The 19,000-nt window shown below is 45.0% G+C and overlaps 1 protein-coding gene across 1 annotated transcript in view; it reads left to right on the top strand.

The window, feature by feature from the left end:
• The window catches only part of LOC121917345 (receptor-type tyrosine-protein phosphatase mu-like), a 260,440-nt gene that overhangs the window by 189,908 nt on the left and 51,532 nt on the right, over window positions 1–19,000 (top strand). The window lies entirely within an intron of this gene.

Below are 19,000 nucleotides of genomic sequence, written 5' to 3'. Positions count from 1 at the left end.
TTAGGCTGTGGTGGTATGCAGGCTTATTTAGCAATACTTCCTGTTTCCATGTAATAGAACTGTTGCATGGCTGATATGGAATGTGTATCATTTATGACAGCAAGACAGCTGCCTGTAATACTTTTACAATACATAAAATATCTGTTGAGTTGTTAGAACACAGAATCACAGCATTTACAATAAGAAAACAAGAGGAATAACAAAAAATTAATTAAAAACAGAGGACATCACTGTTATAATCATTGCCATTTAATTTTAGGCTAATTTAAACTGATGCAGTGGCTCAAAGGGTTAAGATGCTGACTTTGTTGATTGCAAGATTATCAGGTTGGCAGTTTGAGGCCCGAGTGCTGCGTAAGGGGGTGAACTCCTGTCACTAGTCCCAGCTTCTGCCAACCTAGCACTTCGAAAGCATGCAAATGCAAGTAGATAAATAGATACTACTTCTCATTGGGAAGGGAACAGCATTCGGTGGAGTCATACAGGCCACATGACCACCAGACCAGTCCTCGGACAACACTGGCTCTTCAGCTTAGAAATGGAGATGAGCACCGTCCCCTACAGTCAGACTAGACATTCACATTAAGGAACTACCTTTACATTTACCTTTAAACTGAGGATGTTTTTTTGAACACGAGGAGATAATCAGGCTTAGGTCTTGACTATTTGAGAGACCATATCTCCCCATACGAACCACCTAGAGCCCTAAGATCCTCAGGAGAAGGCTTTCTCTAGGTCCTACCACCATCCCAGGCTCAGAAGAGAGTCTTCTCAGTGGCTGCTCCCACCCTGTGGAACTCCCTTCCACGGGAGACTAGGTTGGCCCCCCGACTGGTGGTCTTTCGCTGGCAGGTGAAGACATTTTTAATTAAACAGGCTTTTAAAGATCTTACAGGCTTGGTTTTATTGAAGGATGAGGAGGTTTGTTTTAGATTATTATTTTTAACTTTGTATGTTTCAAATTTTATATTTATAATTTTTATATTTTTTCGATTTTAATTGTTGTTTTAATGTGTTTTATATGTGTTGTTAGCTGCCTTGGGTCCCGCTTTGGGAGAAAGGCAGGATAAAAATTAATTAATTCATTAAATAAAAAGAGAAAATCACAGATATAAAACAGAATTAAAAAAAGAGAAGGCTTAACAAGGAATATAAAACATCCAGAAGGCAAGTCTGAGAATAAACAGAAATCAGAGATAATAATATAATCTAGAACTAGACAATTGACATGTTTAAAAGTAAATTGAATGTAAAACATAAATGATAACCACTGCAATGAAACCAAAGGCAGAAAAATATATTTGATGATCATCCATGGAATGATGAGACCAGATACAGAAAGTTGGGTTAAATAAGGGCCACTTTATTGACCTTGAATCTATCTATTTATATTATACTGATTCTGGAAGAAGCAAGAGGGGAGAGCAACCTGATATGGGTTCAGCAGAGGCCAGGTGTCACCTTGAGACTACCTCCTCAGCCTTCCTTTGGGTGAAACACCTGCCCCCAGGGGCGCTCCAATATCTGGGTTGCTCCCCAGCTGGTCATTTTCTGGAAGGCAAGCCCAGGGGGTTCCCACCCAAGCCCCAGGACTTTACAATTAAGACCACCCTTCCCCCCCACAATTGTCTTAAGGGCAGAATTCTTTCCCATCCCAGGTCCCAGGACCTAGAGAGGCAGTTGCATAGAGACTTGCCCTACACCCAAAGGGTGCCATGGTATAAACTGAACTCTTATAATTCCCCCCGCTACCTGCCAAGTAGAAGCTTATTTATCAACACCACTCATAACCAATTGTCCAAGTCCCCCAGATACATTGTGGTGTAGGCAAAACAAAATCAAAAACCTTGGTAAAGGGAAGAAGGACAGTTTGCTTACCTGTAACAGTATTTCTTCGAGTGGTCATCTGCGAATACATACAAATGGGTTTCACTGCGCCTGCGCAGTGCTGCTCGGATACTTCTGGAATCACTGGGCAAAGTAGACTTTGCAACTTATGGCAACTTTTTGGCAGTAACTCCGCCCATCCTTTATAAGGCCCCTGTCTTCCCACTCTTTCCTCAGTTCCAACTTTTTCTGCTGTGTAAGCGAAGAATGAGCCAATCAAGAGCAGGACACTGAGGGGAGGATGGACGGGATTTGTATGTATTCGCAGATGACCACTCGAAGAAATACTGTTACAGGTAAGCAACCTGTCCTTCTTCTTCGTGGTCTCTGTGAATCATACAAATGGGTTTAAACTGACAAGCTTAGGTAAGCGGAGGAGGGAGTGTCCTGAAACCAGGTAAGGCTAAACAAAGTGGTTTATTTGAACAATAAATATCTGAAACCACAATAAACCTCAGTCTTTTGTCAATCATTTCTTGTCAATCATTTGACAGCAATACATTAGGAGCTGCAACTCCTATGAAACAAAGGAACATGGAACAAGAACTGATACCCTTGGTTCTACTGTAAGTTATCCAACATCACTGAGAGCAGTATTGCTTGTATGTAGCACAACCACTATCCCAACATGGCATTAGAAAACACATTTTAATGCAACCCTGAAACCAAAACTGCTCTACCAAAAGCTGCATCCTGTCTGGCCCTGGTGTCTAGCCTGTAATGCTTGATAAAAGTCATTGGCTGAGACCAGACAGCAGCTTTGCAGACATCCTCCAGAGGCACCCCAGTCAAAAAAAGCGGAGGATGCTGCTACCGCCCTAGTTGCATGCGACCGTACCCTGGTGGGGGGAAGTTTGCCCAGCAGCTCATAGCAGAGGTGGATGGTACCAGCCACCCATTTAGAAAACCTCTGCGCCGAAACGGGCAGTCCCCTCTTCGGTTCCGAGTAACACTGGAACAGTCTCTCGGAACGGCTCGAACCCGCAGTTCTGTCCAAATAGAAGGCCAAGGCCCTCCTAACGTCCAAGGTGTGTAAAGTCCGTTCGACCTCCGTGGTCGGGTTCGAGGCCAGGGTAGGTAGCACAATGTCCTGACACAAATGAAAGGCCGATACCACCTTAGGCAAGAAGGTGATATCGGTACAGAGAACTACCTTGTCCCTATGGAATCTCAAGAAGGGTTGGTCTCTCTGTAAGGCACAAAGTTCGCCCGCGCGACGGGCCGATGTAATGGCCACAAGGAAGGCAGTCTTCCATGTCAATAGTCTCAAGTCCGCTGTGGCCATAGGTTCAAAGGGCTTGGATTGTAAAGCCATCAGTACGGAGTCTAATCTCTAAGCCGGGGTCGGTACCGAGACCGGGGGGTAGAGATTGTTACATCCCTTTAAGAAAGCCTTAACAAAGGGGTCTTTGAAGAAAGAAGGTTTGCCCCCCAACTGAAACAGAACAGATGGCAGAAAGGTAGCACTTGCTGGAGGTGAGGCTGAGCCCCTCCTCCAACAGTGCCATAAGGAATCGCAACACCACCGGGGTAGAAATCCGGTCCCGGTCAATATTCTCATCAGACAGGAACCGGCAAAACCTCTTCCATTTCGAGGCATAAGACCGTTGGGTGGACGGTTTGTGGGCAGCCAGGATCACCGTCTGCACAGAGTCCAGTAGCACCGCTAGGGACGGAGCCTCCATGCCACCAAAGATAGGTTCTCCATGTCCGGATGACGGACCCGGCCGTTCTGGATCGTGAGGAGGTCTGGTCGAAACTCGATCCGGAAGAACGTCCTCTCTGATAGGTTCAGTAGAGATGGGAACCACGGCTGTCTGGGCCACCACGGGGTAATGAGGATCGCGTCCGAGCGGTCTGATGTCATCTTGGATATCACGTGGACAATCAGCGGGAATGGGGGAAAGGTATACAGCATGTCTCCGGACCATCTGAAGCCGAACATGTCTCCTAGGGATCGCGTGCCGCGCGTCCTGGAACAGAATTGGAGACAGTGAGCGTTGGCCTCGGTCGCGAAAAGGTCGATTCAGGGGGTTCCCCACCAGTCGAATAGCTCCCTGACCATCTCCGGGTGAAGCCTCCACTCGTGCGAGACCAACAAGGCTCTGCTGAGTCGGTCTGCCAGGTCGTTGTCCTCTCCGGGGAGGTGGATCGCCTGGAGGTGGATTTGCCTTGGGATGCACCAGTCCCATATCCGCATCAAGATGTCCAGTAATGTAATCGACTTGGTGCCCCCTTGCCTGTTTATGTAGAAAAGGACCGTCGTGTTGTCCGTTCTGAGGAGCACCACCTGACCGGTCAGCACTGACTCGAATGCTCGCAGAGCCTTTTCTACAGCCAGCATCTCGAGGGCATTGATGTGGAGTAGTTGTTCCGTCCCGGACCACTTTTCCCTGATGACCAACTTGAGCAGGTGAGCCCCCCAATTGTCCAGGGATGCGTCGGTTGTTAGCGTGAGTTGCGGCTGCGGCGGAGAGAAAGGTAAGCCGGCGCAGACGTTTTGGGGATCGAGCCACCATCTGAGGGAGGACGCGACGGGCCTCAGGATGGTGATCCACCTGAGCGGCAAGTCTGTCATCGGATCGAAGACCGAGAGGAACCATCTCTGTAGTGGTCGGAGTCAAAGCCTTGCCCACAGTGTCACGAAAGTTGTGGATGCCATGTGGCCCAGAGCCACCTGGGCGTCCCTGGCCCTGACCCTCCTGTAGCTTAGGAATGGACGCAGAGCCAACCCGAGTGACTGGAAACGGTCCCGAGGGAGGAACGCGGTGCAAGTGTCGGAATCTAGCACCGCGCCAATGAACCGGACCTGCTTGGAAGGGTTGAGTCGAGACTTGTCGAGATTGATCACCAGACCAAGGGATCTGAGGAGCGTGATTGTAAAGTCGATTGTCTGAAGGAGCCCTTCTCGCGAGGAGGCCGCTAGAAGCCAATCTTCCAGGTACGGGAACACGCTGTAGCCTCTTTGGTGAAGATAGGCCACCACCGGTGCCAGATACTTGGTGAAGACTCTTGGCGCCGTCGCCAGTCCAAACGGCAGAACGTTGTAGTGGTAGGCGTCGGAGCCGACGGCGAAGGTGAGGAATCTCCTGTGGGCCTCTCGAATTGCAATGTGGAAGTAGGCATCCTTCAAGTCGACCGTCGCGAACCACAGGTCCTGGTGGAGAAGGGGCAATATGGAAGCTAGAGTCACCATACGGAACCGACGATAGTGAAGAAAACGGTTTAAGTCTCTCAAGTCCAAGATGGGCTTAATCCCCCCGTCCGGTTTAGGTACCGTAAAATATCTGGAGAAGAAGGCCCAAGACCAGTTAACAGTCTGTAGTGGGGAAATGGCACCCTTTTGCAATAGAGAGCGTACTTCGTCGAGAAGGGTGTCCGAGGGTGGGGTGGAAATAAAGGTCCCCGTCGGGGGAAGTTCCTTGAACTCGAGGGCGTAACCCCTACGGACGATGGTAAGTGCCCAAGAGTCAGATGTTATAGTGGCCCAGGTGTCAGCAAAGGGCCGCAAAATGTTCAAGAAAAAGGGAGATGGAGTGACGAAGTACGCAGGACCACATCACGACCTTTTCTTGGCCTGCTCCGACTGCTGCCTGTGGGGCTTACGATACCGTGCTGGAGGACCTCGTCTACCGGAGGAGGAAGAGGAATGAGAGGGGTATCTAGGGCGCTGAGAACCCTGGTGTCGCCCCTGTCGCTCCTGTTGAAAAGGCCTGAACTGCTGGCCCTGAGGTTGCCACTGTCGCTGTCTTCTCCGGAACTGAGGAGTAGAGGAGGAGGACATACCGTGTCTCTTGGCGGCCGCCTTGAGTTTGAACTTCCTGTTGAGACAGTCGTCGGTCTCCGCATGGAATTGTCCCGACTCGTCCAGCGGCATGTCCTCGATGGTAGTCTTGACTCCAGGAGTCAAATTGGTTCCGCGAAGCCAGGCATGGCGCCACAGAGCCAGCAAGGCCGACATCGCCCGACCTGCACAGTCAGCTATGTTGCGGGAAGCTGTGATGAGCCAACCCCCGATGGAGTGGGCTTCATCCCTGATTTCAACCAGCCTCCGCTGTGCTTCATCCGGGACGTCCGAGATCAGGGGTGAAATATCCTCCATCAGAGTCTGGACATAAGCCCCCATGCAGGCGGTATAGTTGATTGCCTTTACCGCCAGGGAGGATGCAGAATACGCCTTTTTTGCAAGGCCATCCACCTTGCGAGCCTCTCGGTCAATCGGGGAGGTGGCCTGTTTATGCGTTGTATTCAGCTGGGCTCCTTCAACAATAGCTGAATTCTGTCAAGGGCAGCTTGATGGAGCGACCCTGTACAGGGTCTCGATCTTCCTCGAAGTTCCCATTAGAGACGTGGGGGAGTCCCAGGACCTTTTGAGAATGGACTCCAAGGATGGAAGGAGCGGGATGGAGGGAGGTGTTGGGACCCGACCCTGAACCCGGCGTTCGACTGGGTCTTTAGCCGTATCCTCAGGGTATTGTAACTCGATGTCTAGAGCCCTAGACATCTTGATGATGTGTTCGCTAAATGTCCTGAGGTCATCAGTGGGAGAGGCCGGCTCGGGGTGGTGCATGTTCTGCAGAGAGTCATGCAGTGACAGATCTCCATCCGAGGGATTGTCCGAGGAAAGGACTGTCTCCATGTCTGACTCCAGGTCCGAGTGGCTCAGTAGGACCGCTTCCTTGACCGGGGTTCGACTTGGCACAGCCGCCCGGGCCCTAGGCTCTGAGAGTGTTGATCTAGGTTCCCTTGGGACAGACTTGGAGGGCCTTGACGATGCGGTCGGCACCGGGTGATCACAGGCTGCCCGCGAGTGACGCTTGTCCTTGAACCTCCTGAACGCCGTGTCCCTTGTGACAGACATATAATAGCGGCCCGATTCCGAGTCGTAGAAGACATCGGAGTTATCATCCTCTTTGAGATCATCCTCAGAGTGTCCCTGAAGAGGCCGGGTTGGTACCGGGGTGGGGGAACGGTCCCGTTCTGACGACGGCCCTTGAACTGGCTCTACAAAGGGCTGCGTGGCAAAGTCCGACGGAGTCGGAGTTGCTTCTGGGTCAACCACCCGTCTTGGGGATCTTCTCCTCTTGTCGGGCTTAGAGCTCTTTCGGTCTGGGGAACGACGACGCTTAGAGGGTGAAGGGCGATCCGAATCCTTGGGGGCCTTGGAAGAAGCGGAGTCCCCCGATGGCTTGGATTTCTTTGCGGTTGTGGTCTGGTCTGCAGATTTGGAAGGGTCGGGCGTTTTAGCCTTCCTCTTTGGGGCCCTCGGTGTTTCCGGGGGAAAGAATGGATTTACCTCCAGCTCTGAGATGGTGGAAGAGCCCGAAGGTCTCGCCCCTGCGGCTCCGTCACCTTTCCTCGGTATGGACCCGGTCCTCTCGAGGGTGGCCGAATCAGAAACAGCCTCCTTCGGTTTCGACTCCTTAGCACTCTTCCTAGACGCCTTGGATGGCTTTGAGCCCGAAGCAGTCGATGGGTCCGTCTCATGCCTCGACTTTGAGGAAACGGAGGAGACGACGGACGGCGTCTTGGCAGGAGCGGCCGGTGCCGAGCCCTCTGTCCCCGACGACTTGTGGGGGCACTTTGAGGGCTTGTCGGTGGCTCTGGACCTATCTGGGTCACGGGCCACATCATGAGATGAACCAGGCACTAAAGGGGGAGCCGCGGCTGCACTAGCCGGGCTATCCCGAGCCTTGGAGGCCGCAGCGGATACAGACACCGACGGGGCCGACGACGGACGGGAGTCCTCGACACGAACCTTGCCCTGTGCGATCGCGGAGGTTAAGCGGGACTCACAGTTTTCCCCCCCTGTGATGTCATGGATCTGCAGAAGGTACAAGATTTGACGTCATGGTCCTTTCCCAGGCATAACAAGCACGAAGAATGCGGGTCCTGAACTGGGACTTTGCCCCCGCAGACATCACATTTTTTGAACGGGGGAGACATTGCGTCCCAGTAACAGCGTCCGGAGCCCGAGACGCAGTCAAGAACCAGCAAACAAGTCCAGAGGAGTTAGAGGAGACGAAGTCCAACAGTCCGAATGGTCAAATCGAAGGGGAGGTCAGCAAAGTCAAAAACGAGGTCAAGTCCAGTAATTCAAGAATAAGAACAAGCGAAGTTCCAAGAGCTACTAACGCGGCCGAAAAAAGGAACTGAGGAAAGAGCGGGAAGACAGGGGCTTTATAAAGAATGGGCGGAATTACCGCCAAAAAGTTGCCATAAGTTGCAAAGTCTACTTTGCCCAGTGATTCCAGAAGTATCCGAGCAGCACTGCGCAGGCGCAGTGAAACCCATTTGTATGATTCGCAGAGACCACGAAGAAGAAAATTCCTACCTTGCCCCAAAGCAACCAGCAACACTCAGTACACGGAGGGTGGGCCGTGAAGGAATGACCAAAAGGAGGAACACGTAGGGGTGAGCAGATCTTATATAGCACCCCCTGCTCCTAATCGCCTTCTGATGCGTGCTGTTGAAAGGTGGTCCCTTAGTTCTCATAGTGCTGTACACACCATTCTATGGAGTGAGAGTGGGAATCCAAGACAAATGATAGAATGCAAGGCAGAAAGCAAGAGACTTAAAAATCAAAGTAAGGACTAGAAGGGCATTACAGTGATCAAGTGAAATAAAATAAGAAAACCAAGCAAAGTGTGGGTAGGTATAACAGAAAGCAAATGTATCTTTGACATTTTCAATAATTAAAAATAACAGGTCTTAACTATTGACAACTTGTAAACGAAGATAACAGAAAGGCCAAGAATTCTGTCATGAAAATGGATGAGGGGATAATAATAATATCCGCAGTAATGGACCTGAGCAGTATAACTCAGACGAAATACAAGACATTCTGTCTTGGAAAGAATTAAGGCTGTGAGCAGACAACCATGAAGAAATAGCAAGGATATACAACCTGAGTACTAACAAGTAAACCTGAAGACCTGTACTATGTTGAGGAAAATAAAAAACACAAAAATAAAAGCATAAATAATGTAATCACATCAAGAATGATAAGAGTACAATGAAATCAACATAATAAAAAGGTACCTAAAAAGAGAATAATTAGCACACAAGTATCAGAAGCTGATGATGAATGAAAAATAGCTTAGTTCTAGTGCTGCAGTTTTAACAGAAAACTACTTAACTGCATAAATTATGTTGAACTGGGAAAAAGATGATCTGTAATCTACAAAATGAGATAAAAGTATATCTTGAAGAAGTTTAGCAGCAAAGAAAAGAGACAGAACAACAGTTAGCCAAAACTGACAATTAAGGCAAGATTTTAAAAAAGAAGACAATTAAATTGATATAGTACACTTTTAAACTCAGATAAAAATGCAATGGTAAAAGACCATAACAATCAGCGTACTTGGCTTAATTGGGGTTCTAAATAATGGACTAGATGTTTTCCCTAACTTTCCACACATCAGACATTCATACCAGTTTCTCAGCATGGCAAATACATAAAGCAAAATTAATTTTAGAAAGCAAAACATGTTAAAAACTCTTACTATAAATGAAATACAGTGGGACTTCACCGTCTGCAGGCTTGCCATCTGCAGATTTGAGTATCTGCAGAAGGCATGCCTTGTTGTACTCAGTGGTGTGTGTACATGCAGCGCATTAGCAGCCAAACACTCATTGTTTCACCATTAGGGACAATGGGACTTGAAGTACTGTCTACATTATTTCATATCCACAGGGGATGGTGGTGGAAAGAATACCTCTATATATAAATCCTGACTTATAATAAATAAATCCTGACTTAAAATAAAAAAAAATAACATAGAGCAGAAGTTGCAGTTAAAGCTTTCTGGATCTCAGGCACCCTCACATTCTCCTAATGGTTCAAAATGATCGCTTCAAGAACAAGGCTTCCAAAATTGTTCTTAAAGCCTTTGGAGGTTTGTATGGCAGGAGATGGTGCACTACGGATGGAAATCATATGGTTCTCTAGATGTTGTAGGACTTCAATTGTCAGTATTCCTCATCATTGTTTATACTGTATAGTGCTGCTGGGATTTGCAGTCCAATTTCTGGAAACAAGATGATTCCCACCCTTGTCCTACACCATTTCAGATTGGTGCAGATTCTGCATTATATTTTGAGTCTGGAAACAAATGCAAACCACACACACACACACACACACAGAGAGAGAGAGAGAGAGAGTTTAATGCTCCACTCATTGGATTAGCCTGTTACAGACTGCCAAAATAAAGCTGCTTCGGGTCTCTTTGGAGGTATACTGTTTAAACAATGCATGCACCCTAAGAATCCGGAAGCTGCACCAAAGCTGCACTCCAGTGATTAGGACCCATGCATCATTTAAATAGCATACCTCCAAAGAGACCTGAAGCAGCTTTATTTTGGCAGTCTGTAACAGGCCTGAGCAAACATTTAGCTGCTGTACTTGGAGCCAGCCAAAGTTTATGTGCTCCTTTTCTCTTTGAAGATGGCTGGAAATGCCCCAAAGAGCAATGTCATAGTTTATTCAGAAGGTAGCTGAATCATGGATAATTGAAGACAAAGTTGTTATCCCTAGAAGAAGCTTCAGTTCATCTATCTGGTGAAAATTAGTAAGAGACATTTTGGATACATGACCTCTGAGCACCCCCAACCTGCAGATGAACTCCATTAGGAGAAGTACAAGACCTGTCCCATCATCTCCAGATGACCTCACCCAGTGGTTACATGTAAATGGAGTCAAATGGCCTATGATCTGTATGTAGGCCCTGGACCTCTTCAACTGGAAAATAAAAATATGGTAAAAATATAATATAGTGGGCTCTTGGTATCCACTGGGGTTTGATTCTGGGACCTCCATGGATACCAAAATCCGTGGATGCTCAAGCCCATTAAATACAATGTACAGTAAAATGATGTCCCTTATATAATATGACAGAATCAAGGTTTCTTCATAATTTTTTTGAGTATTTTCAAGCCATGGATACTTGAATCTATGGGGATACAGAAGGCCAACTGTACTGCAGTTAGAAGCCTCCAGGAGTGTTGGTTGTCTTTTTGAGCATGGTGCCTTCTTTCTTAATTTTAAAAAAATTAAAAAAAGCTTCCTCCTCTGCCCAAATAACCCACCAGAAGTGAATTTCTGGCCTGTTTTGCTTTCATTCCCACTTGGGATGGGATATAGCAGTGTTAGTCCGTAGAATCAGTATGTATCACCCAGCACCATAGAGTAGAACAGCAGTTTCCCAATAATATTCTGGAAACACCTTCTACAACCATGCTTCAAGGGGAAGGAACTTCCATATGGTCCTCAAGTCCTATATGCATTAGCTCCATGCTCTTGAGCTAACCTGAGTTTTGTCATCTCTTGGTTCCATTGCTTTCACACATGTATCTGGTGGCAACATAGGAAACTATCACCTGGTGACTGTTCCAAGGCTCTAGAACTCTTTTGCAAGGAGGTTACATTGTTTCCCTTCTTCAAACAAAAATCCATCAGTGATACCTTTACTGACCAATCAACATGTACAATATACTTGTTGCAAGCTTTTGAAGCTCCATGGGCTTCTTTATCAGGCAAGATGTTACAGACCAAACAGGAGAAAAAAAACAATTGGAGATGTTAGTCAGATGCCTGCATGTTGTTTCAGTCCTTAGTAAAGATGGTATGCTGGAGAGGATATCTTTTGCAGGTAGGCTGCCTCTCCTTCTGGTGAGATTTTTTTCTTCTTCTCCTGTTTGGTTTGTAACATCTTGCCTGATGAAGCCCACAGAGCTTCGAAAACTTGCAACAAGTATATTGTGCATTTCGGTTGGCCAATAAAGGTATCACTGATGGATTTTTGTTTGTATTTTTTAAATGGGCAGCACAGCTACCCCTGCATGTCTCTCCTTGTTCTTCTATCACAAGTGGAGAATTTTCTGTTCAGATAGGTTTTGATGAACTAATGGTTTAAAGAAAAGTTCTTTTTACAAGGAGCTGTACAATCTTTGTTTTTGTTTTTCTAATGGATATTAGTACTCTTTCTAATGGATATTAGTAATAAGCTTAAAATATAGTTTAGAATAATAATTCCTTTTTAAATAATTTTAATTCTATAGATCATTTAACTACATTTTAATAATAACTTTATATGTTCTTTACCTGTAAATATTTTAATCAGCATTTGTTTTTGTTAAGGGTTAAATCCAGCACACTGAGAAATGCTTAGATGTGTGTGTGACCATGAGCATCCAGCACCAGAAGAACAAAGCTAATTAGCCGCAGCTGAATCTCATAGGCACAAGGTCACTCTGCTTGCCTACGTGCAGCAAAGCCTGGATGATGAAGCATGTGTCTGCATGGATAGGAGGACACTTTACAGTGTGGTACAGGAAGTGGCTGAGTTTGGGAGACCACATGGTCTGAAGGATATATGAACTCAAGGGCTTCCAGTAATTGCTTGTGGGTTGTAGTAGGAGTTGGTATTTGTGTGATCTGTATTATAGTGTTGGTGATTTGGATAGCACTCTGTAAATAAAGATAGCACTTTGGGAGACATGGCTTGTCTGGTCATTAATCAGCTGAAGCCTGGCATTGGTTGCTGAGAGTCCCCGGAGATTCCTGCATTTCTTCATTTCCTGGAAGACATCCAGTTCCTGTTATCACTACTGAGGGATGTGAACCACGTTTCTGAATTTGCCAGTTATACTCTGCTATATGCCAGCATTGGCTATATGGCTCAGATGAGTTGCTGACAGTTTTAATGCTTCTAAAATGCCTCGAGTCCCAGTTTTGGGGAAAACGTGAAATTAAAAATAAATTTAGCTACTATTAAACTATCTCCATTTGTTTGTTAGTGAGCCAGTGTGGTGTAGTGGTTTGAGCATTGGACTATAACTCTGGAGTCTAGGGTTTGGCCATGAAACCCACTGGGTGACCTAGGGCAAGTCACCTCTCTCAGCCTCAAGGGAAGACAATGGCAAAACGTCCTCTGAACAAATCTTGGAAAGAAAACCCCATGATAGGGTCACCTTAGGGTCCCCATGAACCAAAAACAGCTTGAAGACAAACAACAACAACAAATTCATTTGTTGCTGTCAAGTGAACCATGAGGAAATCATGGCTGATGACAATAAAGCTAATAGGTGCTTTATTTTCTTCACTGTTTACTTTTACTTTATATTAACATACATTATGAGATGTATACAGTATATAAGATACATATATACTACGTGTTTTGTTTTGTTTTTGCAGTATGATACGTATGTAGTAGAACTTGGAAATAACCAGTTTTGTTGTTAAGTACCTTCAAGCTGACTCTGATTTACAGTAATCTTGTCCCAAGGTTTTCTTGGAAAGATTTGTTCAGAAAGAGATTGCCATTGCCTTCCTCTGAGGCTGAGAGAGGGTAATGTGCTCAAAATCATCCAGTGGGTTTCCATGACTAAGCAGTAATTTGAACCCTGGGCTCACACAATTATAGTACTGTATTCCACTTTAACCGTTATGGCAGGGGTAGGCAACATTTTTGACCCGGGGGCCGGGTTGCTGTCCCTCAGACAACTGGGGGGCCGAAGCCAAAAAATAAATAATTTAAAAAATTATACGAATAAATAAACCGGGACAAATGTAGGGCGAAATTTTCAAATGGAGGACACTTTTTTTAAAAAAATGGAAGACACGCGAAAAAATTTGCTAATTTAAAAAAATGTTAATATAAATGCATGTTTTTGAGGCTTCTATAGACAATTGCCCCCCTTGCCCTTGTGTGAGAGGCCAAAGGCCTCGGCGGCAGGACTGGGCTGGGGCCGGTCCCAAGGCCTCGCCGGGCCGCATCCAGCCCGCGGGCCGCAGGTTGCCTACCCCTGCGTTATGGCAATATCCCATGGAATCCTGGGATTAGGGTTTTTAGGGAGGGATAATTTTGAATTCTCAGACAGAGGGATCCTCTACCTCAACAAACTACAAGCCCCAAGACTACATAGGACTTTATCATGGCCATTACAGTAGAACATTATATTTGTGTAGTGTGAATGGACTGCTCTTCTAAAATTCTAGTTCAGCACTGAAACCACTACCACATGCTGGTTCTCACAAATTCCTTCATCCTACAATGAAGGTATGCTGGAATTAGATTATAATTATAGCAAGGCATAACTTGATTCATTTTATGACATAACTATAACTATTAACATTGATTTTATACTTACAGTATATGGCTTCACTAGAGGGCAGTGGGAATACATCTCATGGTTCAGTTGCTTTATGAAAGGAAACTGACACTGTAGGTAGGAGGTGAGTGTGTTTTGGACTACAGACCGCCAGCAGCATTTAGCATCCAGATAGCAATAGCATTAGCAAGTACATTTCTATACCTCTTATCAGTGAACTAACACTCCCTAAGGGTTTGCAGTGTGTAGACCAATTGCCCCCAAAAAGCTGGGTACCCATTTTACTAACCTACAAAATGATGTGTGGGCCTTGGAGCCCCTCCTGGGATCAGTTCACAGCCTTGTGGCTGCAGTATTGACATTTAACCACTGCACCACCCGGGCTCCCTTTCAGACTATCTAAAAATGACTATTGTTGTCACTTTTGTCAAATGGTACCTTTTGAAGAGTACCTTTGAAAAAGCTGTAATGATAACACTAACTATATTTAATCCCTGGCACTATGATGCTAAATAAGTGTGAACTCCTTCCTTCCTTCCTTCCTTCCTTCCTTCCTTCCTTCCGTCCTTCCCTCCGTCCTTCCTTCCTTCCTTCCTTCCTTCCTTCCTTCCTGTGTCCAAAAAATCTGCTCTGGGTGTTTGTAAAACTCCTTGGCCGTTTTAGATGGCACAGAGGGCTGTGTCAGCAAATCCTCCATCATATTACAGCTGAAAATTGCCCAACATGTCGCCAAGCAACATCGGAGTGTGACCAAGATGTCAAAAGCTATTAATCAAAAACACATACAAGCTAGGAGAGACTGCAGCAGTTTGCTTTTGCCTAAGCCTGTTGGAAAGGGAAAGACTCTGCTCATTCTTTCCTCTTTCTCCCTTTCCACTGAATTAATGGAATGGAAACTCCTTTTACTCATTACCAGATGAGGACACTTGGATGATATGTGACAGGAAGATGAGGAAGAAAGTCCCAGCTGGGCTAATACTGGATACCAACCTACCAACAATCATGACCATAAATTTCACTAATTTCAGTAGGATTTGGTTCCAAAGAAATAAGCATAAGATCGGAATCCTCTGATTTGCTTTCTCTATTTAAATCTTCAGTTTCACTGACTAAATACTTGGTTTATTTTACTACCAGTAATTTTTTATGTAATTGCACTTGGATGACAGGAAGGAATTGTATCACAATTTAAAGAACAAACAACATCCTGCATTCAGTGTATGTTATAGCACAAGTTATGGAGCACACATTTCAGTTATCTAAATATTTGATCAAGTGATGACAAGCAGCGGCAATTCTTGATTCCCTCATCCAGAATTTTCTTATTTCAGGGATGCCTAGAAAGCTATATTATTAGTTTAGGGTTACTCAGCGGTCTGTTCTCAATATCTCTACTAATTAAGATGTACAGTGTGCTTGTGTCATACGCAGCTTTCAGCATATGCTGAAAGCCTTGCAGGGAGAAGTGGCGGGTGAATGGGGTGTGCGCCTGTGGCTTGCGCGCACCATTGCGCCGCCACATGCATGAGCCCCATTCATTTAAGTGGGGCTCGAGCATAGGCGGTATTTGCTTTACGTGGGAGGAGTCCGGAACGGATCCCCCGCATAAAGTAAGGGCGCACTGTATATTCAGCAAAGTATAGAAAAACTTTAAAATGAATGTGGCATGTAAGCTGAAAACTGCTATAGATACAGAATATGCATTGCTGAACGTGATAAAAGTTTTATTTCTCAAAAATTATATGCAGTTAATAGATAGTCTGATTGGAATAGTGAGAAAAATCCCAAGACCCTTTCATACTGCACTGTTATAGCACTATGACTAACTGCTAAATCCTGTGAACTACATGGCTACATCCTGTGAAATCCTGGGATTTGTATTTTCTTGAACTCTATGTTTGTCCTGGACTGTGTTTGTTGATTCTGGATACCATTTACCTGACTCTGTGGTGTTCCTGTTCTGGATGTCACCCAGTGTTGGGAGGCAGGGCTTGCAGATGCAGAGCCAAAAGGGCATGATTCCTTCCCTCCCTCGCATCAGTTTACATAGGTATGAAATGGCACGAGAGGAGGGAAGGTGCCTAGAACTCCTTCCCACATGCCAGTTTGCTTGAGTGTAAAATGCCGTGGGGGGAGGGAAGGTGCCCAGAGCACTCTCCCTCTCTCCCACGTGCTGATTTACATGGGAGTAAACTGGCATGCTGGAGGGAGGGAGGAGGCACATTCAGCTAGGTGTCAACCCTCTTCTGCGGAGTCACCCAGTGCGGTCCGCACTCTCCCAAAGCATCAAGTCTGACAATAGAGTTCCTCAATATCCAAATCAGATCAGTGGCATCCAGTGATGCCACTGACCTGGATATTGAGGAACTTTCTTGTTGGACTTAGTGCTTTGGGTCTGTGATGTAGAAGAAATACACACAATCCCAAGGTTTGGTGAAACACAAAATGTCAAGATGGAATTGATGTAAGAAGGATATATTTCATTATAAGTTGTTAAATATCTATGAAATTATCTAGCTATAAATCAGATAAAAACAGCTCTTTCTTTTCCCTCTGAAAAGTGAGATGTGTCATCATTGTGAAATGTCTACTTCCCTATTTGTGTGATTATTTTAATATCATCTTATATATAATATTCTCTCAAATGGATTGTTTTCTGGTATTTGTGAACAATGATGAGTTAGTAGGGGGGGTCCCCCATAATTGTTTTCTTTCTTTCTTTCTTTCTATCTCATTGAATCATGCAATTCTTTTTGGAGAGTTTTCTCACAGCCATAATGCAAGCATCTCTAAGAAAATTTCTACTTTTTTCTTCAAGTTATGGTTGTAGGAGGACGTGCATCTTTTGAAAACCATTTATATCATTTTAATCAAATAGCTCTACAGATACTGAATACTCTATTCATATATTTAATCCATTATTCTGTTTTGTGTGAAAAGTACTTTCCCCTGCTTTAGAAATATAACTCTCGCTATTAAGTGACCTCTTCATTTCTTAAAAAGCAGATTAATATCAAAATCCTTCTATTTTCACTTTCAAACAACTGGTAAATTCCTCAGCATAGTTCTCATTTTCACTGTTTGATCAGTACAAGCCATTGGAGCAAAATTCAGTAGAAAATTTGAAAGATGTTCTTGTGTTGTATAAAGTAGAATGCTCAATCTCTTCTTGAGAAATGAGAAGTGAAAAACAATTTCATCCATGTTGCCTTGGAGTGTGGTTTTGGACAAATTATTAGATCTATATGCCCTGTGGCTTCCTCAGATATAAATCCCATTCAGTTCAGCATGACTGACTCCTACATAAGTATTCCTAAGATTAAAGCCTGAAGTTTCCCATTGTGTAGAATCATTATATTCTCTTGTTTTGAAAGGAATTTTGATGGACAGGTTATCTAAGCATGGGTGTAGATTAGAACCTTGTTGGTGCAAATGCTTTTCTGGTTCAGATTAAAATATGAGTCATAGTATAAAACCATTTTGGAAAGCTTGCAAGCCTTCTATGGGGCTGTCCGAACTTCAAAAATAATCAAGTTTGACACCACTTTAACTGCAATGGCTCACTGCTGTGAAATACTGTGGTTTGTGGTTTTGTGAGATATTTAGCCTTCTTTGTCAGAGAGCTCTGGTAACACAAATTGCAGATTTCTGTAGAATTGAGCTGTAGCAGTTAAAGTGGTGTCAAACTCAATTATTTCTGCAGTGCAAATGCAGCCTATCATACTATGATTTCTTTTACCTGTATTCCTCTAAAACCCAAGGTGAAGCGGGGGGGAATCCCACCTTCTACAGAAGATTCTGTGGTTCCATGGACCCTCTATGATGGATAGGCTTCTGACCTGATTATCATCCCTGTAGTTTGTGATAAATTTGATGGAGCCATATTAAAATGTAATAGGCCTTTTAAAGGCAAAAGGTTTGTGCAATGTTCCCATTAAAATCTAATGAAGCAGAATCATTCCATTAGATACTGTAGCACAAGATTCAGAGTAGGTGCAACTGCAAAGTAGATGCAATGAAAAACTGTGAAGAGGAAAACAATTTATACACTGCAGAGAATTTCTGGTCCTGAGAGTGCTCTGTAATTGATGGATTCGTATTTATTTTTGTCCTTACATCTGAACATGGCAAAACAGGTTGCAAAAAGCAGCCACTAACCTTTGTCTTTTGACAGTCACACTAATGGCTGGTACAGACCAGCGCAATATGCTGGCTTCCAGATGGCATGGCGGCGTGGTGTATGGACGCCACATGCCCTGACACTGCCCCAAAGCCAGCGTCATCCCACCCGTCCAGATGGCAGGCAGTGCTGCAGCACTCTGGCAGCATGGCATTCATACGTCTCACACCTCAGAAGAACTGAAAAGGTGCCCCCATGACAGAAAAGCCATCCTTTTTCCTGTGCAAAAAGGAGTGGCATTTTGCTGTCTCTTTTTGTGCTGGAAAAAAGCCAGAGTGGGGTTGTGGCATGCAGTTGCTGCGGCACCCATTGGGCTCTTTCAGCGGTGTCGTCATACTGTCCCTTTAGGCTGGTCTGTTTCGGCCCTCAGTTGTTGCTAGCCAGAGAGTATGGAGACTTTCATACCTCCACTTTTCACATTTCACATATGTCAATGGTGTTCCATGGCTAATCCTGCCACATAATGACATGGGAAGATGTGTTTGGTGTTTTCTTTTTTGTGGAAAGATGGATAGGGATGGGCTAGGAAGAATGCTTTTGCCTATTGCCATGTTAATCCAGGGTGAGCCTATCTAGATTTTCAGACCAATGCATATTATACAACACAGTATGATATTGTTTCTACAGTTTAGACAGCATTACAATAACTTGGTAGATAGCAACAAAGAAGCTTCGTGGATGGGCAACTGTGTACTTCCATTTACTGTTGATTTGCAACCTTCATTGCCTCTAGCTAGCAGTGAATGATTGTAGGAGTTGTAGTCCTGTATGTGTTTGAAGCCCACTGGCTGAACTTTTTCTCTTATACTTTCTTTTTTTCCC

The sequence above is a fragment of the Sceloporus undulatus genome, unplaced genomic scaffold (genome assembly GCF_019175285.1).
Source record: "Sceloporus undulatus isolate JIND9_A2432 ecotype Alabama unplaced genomic scaffold, SceUnd_v1.1 scaffold_15, whole genome shotgun sequence".
In the NCBI taxonomy this organism is placed as follows: Eukaryota; Metazoa; Chordata; class Lepidosauria; order Squamata; family Phrynosomatidae; genus Sceloporus; species Sceloporus undulatus.
Note: the sequence above shows the minus strand (reverse complement) of the source record. Positions and strands in the feature narration are given on the sequence as shown.